Below are 8226 nucleotides of genomic sequence, written 5' to 3' on the forward strand. Positions count from 1 at the left end.
GCATGAGCTTTTAGAAAGTAGAAATTATATTTTATTTATCTTTGTATACCCCACAGCCATCCTATTGCATGAAATTTAGACAATAAATATTTGTAGAAATCTAGTTGGTCAAATTTGTTTGGTACCTACTATGTGTCAGTTGCTGTTCTAGATGCTTGTTCTGGGCATTGTTGCAGGAGGAAGGCAGGAAGGCAGGGAGGGAGGAATGGAGGAAGGAAGGGAGGGAGGGAGGAAGGAAGGAAGGAAGGAAGGAAGGAAGGAAGGAAGGAAGGGAGGGAAGGCTGGTTTGTTTCAGTGTGTGTTGAAATGATGAGTTCTAAATTTAGCCATAATATAAGACAGGAGAAACAGTACTTTGTTGAATAGATAAACTCAAACAGTGTCTTTTAATTTGGCGAAATAGTCCATCTTGGTGCAGCCTGCATTACCAAGAAAATGCAATGCATAAAGGCTAAACTTAGTTGGCTAAATCCAAGCAGATCAGTTGATTACTTTCAGTTAAGGCAGGTAACAATGTTACCTTTGAGAAAATAAAAATAGATTCTCATCTATGTTACTGACTGTTGTATTTCTAGAACGTAGAAAAGTTCTTGCCACATAATCCTCAACTAATATCTATTGAATGAATATTAATATTATACCTTTCCCCAGAGGCATTGTCTGGCATACTTGTAAAAATGAGGCTTTCAGAGAGATGGAACAATCCTCTCAAGGTTGTTTAACTAGAAACTAGTTGAATTCCAATTGGCATCCCAATGTTTGATTTCTGAGATTCCAAAGTTGGTCATTAGACCATATCATGCTATACTGCTCAGGTTTTGATTCTGGTCTTATTGATGCAAATAAATGCAGAGAAACAAGTATAGTGAATCTATAGCCATGGCACCTGCCTTTGCCACTGAGCCTCACTCTGTCCACCTTCTGTCTGATGGTATCTGAACGGTTCCATGATAATCACTGAATTACATAACCACCCAAATGAGATTGTTCTTCCATCTGTTAAGGGCCATCAGAGCCCCCGTGCAATGAATTTCAATTTAAGGAGCTTTATGTCCCATCTGGAGCAAGAGGATTCATTCCTATATAAGAAGAAAAGATCATTGTGATTTTAACCTGGTTTTAATGACAATGACTCAATTCAAATTTAAAATTTTAAATGATGTTTCAATATTGTATGTTTCAGCACACTGAGAGAGAGTCATCTTGCCAACAATTATTTCCAAAGTCACATTTTCACAGCAGTAAATGCTCATTAAACCATATATACAAGAACTCTCATTGCAGTATTGTCTGTAACAGGAAAAACTTGGAACGAGCCCAAGTGTCCATCAAAGAAGATGGGATAAAAAAATTGTGTTATGTTCATACCATACAGCTATTAAAAAGAATGAGGTAAATCTACATATGCCAATGTGACAAGATGTCAAAGACATCACAATAAACGGAAAAAAAAAACAAGATGCAAAACGCCATGCGTGTTTTTAATACAGAGAATGACTGCAATAAATGTCAGTATGTGCATATCAAAAATTCTGGAAGAATATACAATAAACTACAAACTGATTACATTGGGAAATAACATTATGGGACAATTTCACTTTTTTTATGCATTCTTTTTTTCTTTGAGACAGAGTTTTACTCTGTCACCCAGGCTGGAGTGCAGTGGTGCGTTCTTGGCTTACTGCAACCTCCGCCTCCTGGGTTCAAGCGAATCTCCTGGCTCAGCCTCCAGAGTAGCTGAGATTACAGGCGCCCATCACCACACCCAGCTAATTTTTGTATTTTAGTAGAGACAGGGTTTCACCATGTGGTCAGGCTGGTCTCTAACTCCTCACCTCAAATGATCCGCCTGCCTCAGCCTCCCAAAGTGCTGGGATTACAGGCATGAGCCACCGCACCCAGCCTTACTTTAAACTATACATCTCTGCACCATGTAAAATGTTGACAATGATCTGTAATTTAAGAAATGCTTGATTTATTTTGTTTTAAATATAAATAAGTATAATAAATACATTTAAAATGAGAATTAATAATTAAACTGAAAGTTTAAAATGACACTTTATATATAAACTGAATATGATCCTTTTGGAGAAGTACTGTGTATCACAAGCCTTACAAATGTTTATATTCTTTAGCCCAGTAAGATTTAATACAAAAAAACTTTAATCATAAAGATATTTGTTACATTACTAATATAATGTAAAAAGTTGGAAGCAAACCAAATGATTAGTAGAAGAGTTAAACTGCCATTCTCGATAAAATATTATACAGCCATTGAATATTGTGTTAATATTGTGACTATGAAATAACATGAAATGCTTAAGTTATAATGTTAAGAATAAGTGGTAAAATATAAAATTAAATATTTAAATATGCTTGGTAAATATCTCAATTGTAAAGAAGACTATGAAATAACATAAAATGCCTCTGTTATAATGTTAAGGATAAATGGCAAAATATAAAATTATATATTCAAATATGCTTGGTAAATATCTTAATGGAAAAGAAAATAGAAAGAAATTTACCAGCACTGAGTAATATTGTTTAAATGGTATGACTCTTGGTTGTTTTTCTTCCTTACACATTTTTATACTTTCAAATTAACCACTTACTACATTTGCAACAGAAAATAATGCAATCATTGATGTTGATGAGATATTAAAAAGAACAACTTTTTTTATTACTGGCCAGACATATAAATGTATTCACATTTTTCTTTCACTTGACCCTTGGCTTCGTGTTGAGGAAAAGCAGGTTCTAACCCACTGCCACCAGCTTTTCTGCTGCTCTGGAGCAACCACTCATCTCTCACACGGTTTCTGTGAAATTCAACTACTTCATTAGGCTGAATGAGAGACTGAATAATTTATGAAAAATAAGATTTCCACAAAAGAAGATAGATTCTTCTTATGACTAAGCTTAGCTTCGCAAGAGAGCAAGAAGTGATCATTGGGGAAATCAACAATTTCCACATCAAGAGAATTGAATACCAGCCACGAGGCAGACACCTCCTTGGTGAATATTCATTCTGCCAGTTATTTAATTTCTCTGTTTTTTCAGTGTCTTCACCTGTGAGAGTACTGTGTTGAACAAGAATCTTAATTTTAGTCTTAGAATTTTCCTAAAATGAAGGAAATGGGAAGTATAGTAAGGTATCTGCTGCATGCCAGGAACATACTAGATACTAGATAGGTATATTACCTTCAGTTGACATAAAAGAAATTAATATTCTAAGAGAGTCAGAAGTAGACCAAGGTAGTGACGAAGTTAAGATTTATTCCCAGGGCCGGGAGAGGTGGCTTATGCCTGTAATCACTTTGGGAGGCTGAGGCGGGTAGATTTCTTAAGCCCAGGAGTTCAAGACCTCATCTCTACCAAAAAAAAACAAAAAACAAAAAATTAGCTGAGCAAGGTGCCACACCCCTGTAGTCCCAGCTACCCGGGAGGCTGAGGTGGGAGGATCACCTGAGCCCAAGGAAGTTGACACTGGTGAGCCACAAGCCATGATCATGCCACTGCACTCTAGCCTGGGCAACAGTGAGACCCTGCCTCAAAAAAAAAAAAAAAAAAAATTCAGTCCCATGCTATCTAACTCTTTCCACCAAACCATTCTTACTCTGTAAGGGTTTTCAGATTAAGGACATTAAGCTTCAAAGGGCTGAATGATTTGCCCAAGATACACAGCAAGTTAGCATCAGAGTCAGGGCCAGAACACAGATCTGGTGAGGCCAGTTCTGTGTTTACTTTCTCTTTTTTCTGTTTTTTATAAAGTTCCTTGTAGTCAATTCATAGTTCATGATCATAAATCACCTGTATTGCCCCTCTTTTGTTTTGTTTTAACTTTTTCCCCTCATTTTCTATCGACACTGTGTGTTGCCTTCTGGGGGTGTTTCTTGATCTGATATTGCAGCTTATTAATCAATTCTTCAACTAGTGTATACACTTTCCACTATGTATCCCATTGCTCAGGTGGATTTTAACCATCATTTTAAATATAATCAGTATCTCCAGCATGTGGTCCTTTATAACTTCTTATCTCTGCATCATCACAAATATCCACTCACTTCTTTGAAGTTCTTTTTGTGCTTATTTTAAATTCTTGGTCTATGTGATTATTTCTGGTTCCTATAGTAATACAACTGTATTCCACTGCAGGAACGAGCAATCCTGGAAATTTCAGTGGCTCACATAACAAATTTTTATTTCTCACTCACAGTCACATGACTTTCTCTAGCAACTGTGACCCAGACTGCCTCATATTACAACTGCACTGTCTTAAAGTTCTTCACTGCAAGTCACAAAAATAGTGACAAAAAATAAAACACAGAGAACTCACTTCTACACACATCCCATTAGCTAGAACTAGCCAAGTGGCCCCAACCCAACTGCAAGGGAGGCTGGAATATGGCAGATGAGCACAAAGGCATTTGGTGAGCACTCATTATCTGCTTGCTTCGCATGCTGGCTCTCACTGTGCCATGCTCCCCAGATGTCCCTCAGCTCATTTGCTCCACAGCCCTACATTGCCCAGAAATGTGGATCCTGTGGGAGGCCCTAGCATGTGGCACTCTTGTTAGATTTAAGGAAGGCAAGGACAAGGCCCAGGACAAGGCAGAAAGACCCCTGAATCATAATCTGAGTTTGTTTCACCACTGTCTCCTACACACACAGACACACAGACACACACACACACACACACGCCTTGTTCACTTTCCCCGCTTCAGCACAATCCTGACCTTCAGACAAGCTTTTTGTTCTCCATCTCAGGCATTGCTCTTCACGATAAATTTCCCCCTGATTGTAATCACCTACTGCTCAGGGTGTGGAGCGGGAGCTAGAGAGGAAGGAATGCTCATTAGTGGACAGATCAGCCAGTTCCACTGTCTCCCTGATGTTATCCCTACCCCATGTCCACAGCACGGGATGGATACTGCTGTTCGTCCCACAGGTGGCAGGCTGTGAGTTTCCCAAGGCAATAGAGCAGGGGGAAAAGAGATTGTGGTTAATTTCTCCCAGACTGATGAGCACAAACTTCCTCTGCCTCTCTCCTGTTTCTTCCCCCACCAGGTCCCATCCTCACTTTCCCTAGGGATATTTCTGCTGTCTACTTTCTCAGACTCGCATGCTTATTTAACACGTCTGCCACCTACAGGGTTAGGCTGGGGCTGGAGGAGGAAACGGGACACTGTCTGAGGTCCCAATTTGTCAGGCACCACAGCCCAGAGCATTTCTGCAGCAGATTTTCCTTTTTTATTTTTATTTTATTTTATTTTATTGAGACAGGGTCTCTCTGTCATCCAGACTGTGGTGCCGTGGCATGATCTTGGCTCACTGCAGGCTCAACCTCCTGAGCTCAATCGATTCTCCCACCTCAGCCTCCCATGTAGCTGGGGCTACTGGCGTACACCACCATGCCCAGCTAATTTTTTCTATTTTTTGTAGAGATGGCATTTTGCCACATTTCCCAGGCTGGTCTGGAACTCCTGAGCTCAAGTGATCCTCCCACCTCAGCCTCCCAAAGTGCTAGGATTACAGACGTGAGCCACCGCACCTGCCCTCTACTACAGATTTCTTTTCTTTTCTTTTCTTTTGAGAGGGAGTCTTGTTCTGTCGCCCAGACTGGAGTGCAGTGGCGCAATCTCGGCTCACTGCAAGCTCTGCCTACTGGGTTCATGCCATTCTCCTGCCTCAGCCTCCTGAGTAGCTGGGACTACAGGCGCCGCCACCACGCCTGGCTAATTTTTTTGTATTTTTAGTAGAGATGGGGGTTCATTGTGTTAGCCCGGATAGTCTGGATCTCCTGACCTCGTAATCCACCCGCCTCGGCTTCCCAAAGTGCTGGGATTACAGGCGTGAGCCACCGTGCCTGGCCTCTATTACATTTCTAATGCCTCCTGGGAAATGGATACGATCCCAAGATAGTGAGATTTTACTAGGGAATAACAAACCTCTTTATTTCTTCTTCTTTTTTTTTTTTTTTTTTTCCTATCTTGGAATAAGGGTCCACGGGACTGGCACTCAGAATGTGTTACTTGACTGTTTTATCTTCATTCATGCAATGAGGAAAACACTCCTCCCAAAATACGCAGGCCTCGTGAGTATGGCCACCTCCAAGTGTATTTCGTTATTCCTGGAAGAAGCCTGAACTCAGCATTCCCTCTTCTCTCTAGGAGGGTGTTCAGATCTGGACAGCACTTAAGAGAAGGGGAAAGGAATTCAGGCTTGAAGCTCATGGGCTGGCTAGATTTCCTAATTTGCACCCTGCCTGGAAGTTGACTTTTATGTGTGTAATTAAAAACCAGGAAGCAAACAAATGAGACATTGCTGTCAGTGTTTTTTATATTAGAAGAAAAGTGTATATGATTTGCTTATGCTATATGCTGAAAATATCATAAAAATAAATATTTCAGCCCTAAAATTATAAGCCTAAATCACAGTTTAAAAGAAATTCTTGCTTCTCCAACCACTTAATTGTATCAAAACAGATCACCAGAAAAGTGGAAAGGTAAAATTACTTTTTTCCCCTCCATCAAACATCCCCGCTATAACAGATGCTGTTGGCTTCCTAGTTCAAAACCATTCTCTGCCTGTTTGTTCCTTACTTGCCTCAAATTATAAAGGATAAAAACCTCAGAAATTTGCCTTGCCAACCTACTTTTCAGTCACAGTAGCTATATAACCCAGTTCTAGCTAAATATTTGCTCCTTGGGGGAACAGGGATTATAGGAAATACATTTTATCTCCCTTAAAAAGGACCTCTGATAAGAAGAAAAGATTTTGCCACCCCTCCACTTGGTTCCTACCTTCAATGTAGTCACAGTGTCCGGAGCTGTTGTATTATCTGGCAACCATGAAGCAGCACAGCTTAGCATGAAAAAGCAACACGCTTGGAACAGCAGAGCAGAACAATAGTAGGAAGTGTCCTTGAAGTGTCCTTGAAGCCGTTTTTGAGCTGCTGCACCAAATTTGGAAATGTCCGCCCCCAAACTTCTTGGTAAGTGAGATAATTCAATACTTCGCGGCATCAGCTGCTACTTATTCGTTATGTTACTTATAGCCAAAAGTATTCCTAACAATATGTGCCCTCAAGTGAGCGGTCATTTATCAAAAGGAGCAATACTGAACCCTTGTAAATTAATTTTAAAAAGGTCAACAGTGAGGAAATGTACTTGAATTCTTTTGACTTGAAAATATAGAGGCCAGGCATGGTGGCTCACACCTATAATTCCAGCACTTTGGGAGGCTGAGGCGGGCAGATCACCTTAAGTCAAGAGACCAACCTGGCCAACATGGCAAAACTCCATCTCTACTAAAAATACAAAAATTAGCCGGACATGGTGGCACGCACCTGTAGTCTCAGCTACCAAGGAGGCTGAGGCACAAGAATTGCTTGAACCTGGGAGGTGGAGGTTGCAGTGAGCAGAGATCACGTCATTGCGCCATTGCACTCCAGCCTGGGTGACAAGAGTGAGACTCTGTCTCAAAAAGAAAAAACAAAAAGAGAAAAGAAAATATAAAGGAATAATTACCATTTTTACCCTGCCAACTATAAGCTAGGCATTGTGTTAGCCACTTCATAGTATCTAGCCTACAATTTTCTCTTTTTCTAATTTTTATTTTTTATTTTTTAATTTTTTGCTTGTAGAGACAAGATCTCACTATGTTTCCAGTCGGGTCTCAAATTCCTAGGCTCAAGCAATCCTCCCACCTTGGCCTCCCAAAGTGCTGGGATTATAGGTGTGAGCCATCACGCCCAGCCTAGTCTACAATTTTCTTTGGTTGCTCCTACAGCTCTGCTAAGAAACCTCTGATTCAGAGAGCTTAAGTTCAGTAAGGGGAAATTTGCTCTGGGAAGCAATATATTTTAATAGTGTCTCCAGTAAAGTATGTGAGGTGAGGAGCATAACCAAGAATATATATCATATAGTGATTAAGAGTTTAACAGAATATTTAGGCCTTTTCCTGTAGACCCTGAATTGACAGTTAAAACCCAAAGATGGTATAGAGAGGTGCTAAGACCTCCAGTTCCTAAAGAGAGCTGCCAAACAACAGAGATACTTCTTTGACCTATTAAGAAATAAAGGGCTGGGTGCAGTGACTCACGCCTGTAATCCCAGCACTTTGGGAGGCTGAGACAGGCAGATCACCTGAGGTCAGGAGTTTGAGACCAGCCTCGCCAACATAGTGAAACCTCATCTTTACTAAAATTACAAAAATTAGCTGAGT

The sequence above is a fragment of the Piliocolobus tephrosceles genome, chromosome 5 (assembly GCF_002776525.5).
Source record: "Piliocolobus tephrosceles isolate RC106 chromosome 5, ASM277652v3, whole genome shotgun sequence".
Taxonomy (NCBI): domain Eukaryota; kingdom Metazoa; phylum Chordata; class Mammalia; order Primates; family Cercopithecidae; genus Piliocolobus; species Piliocolobus tephrosceles.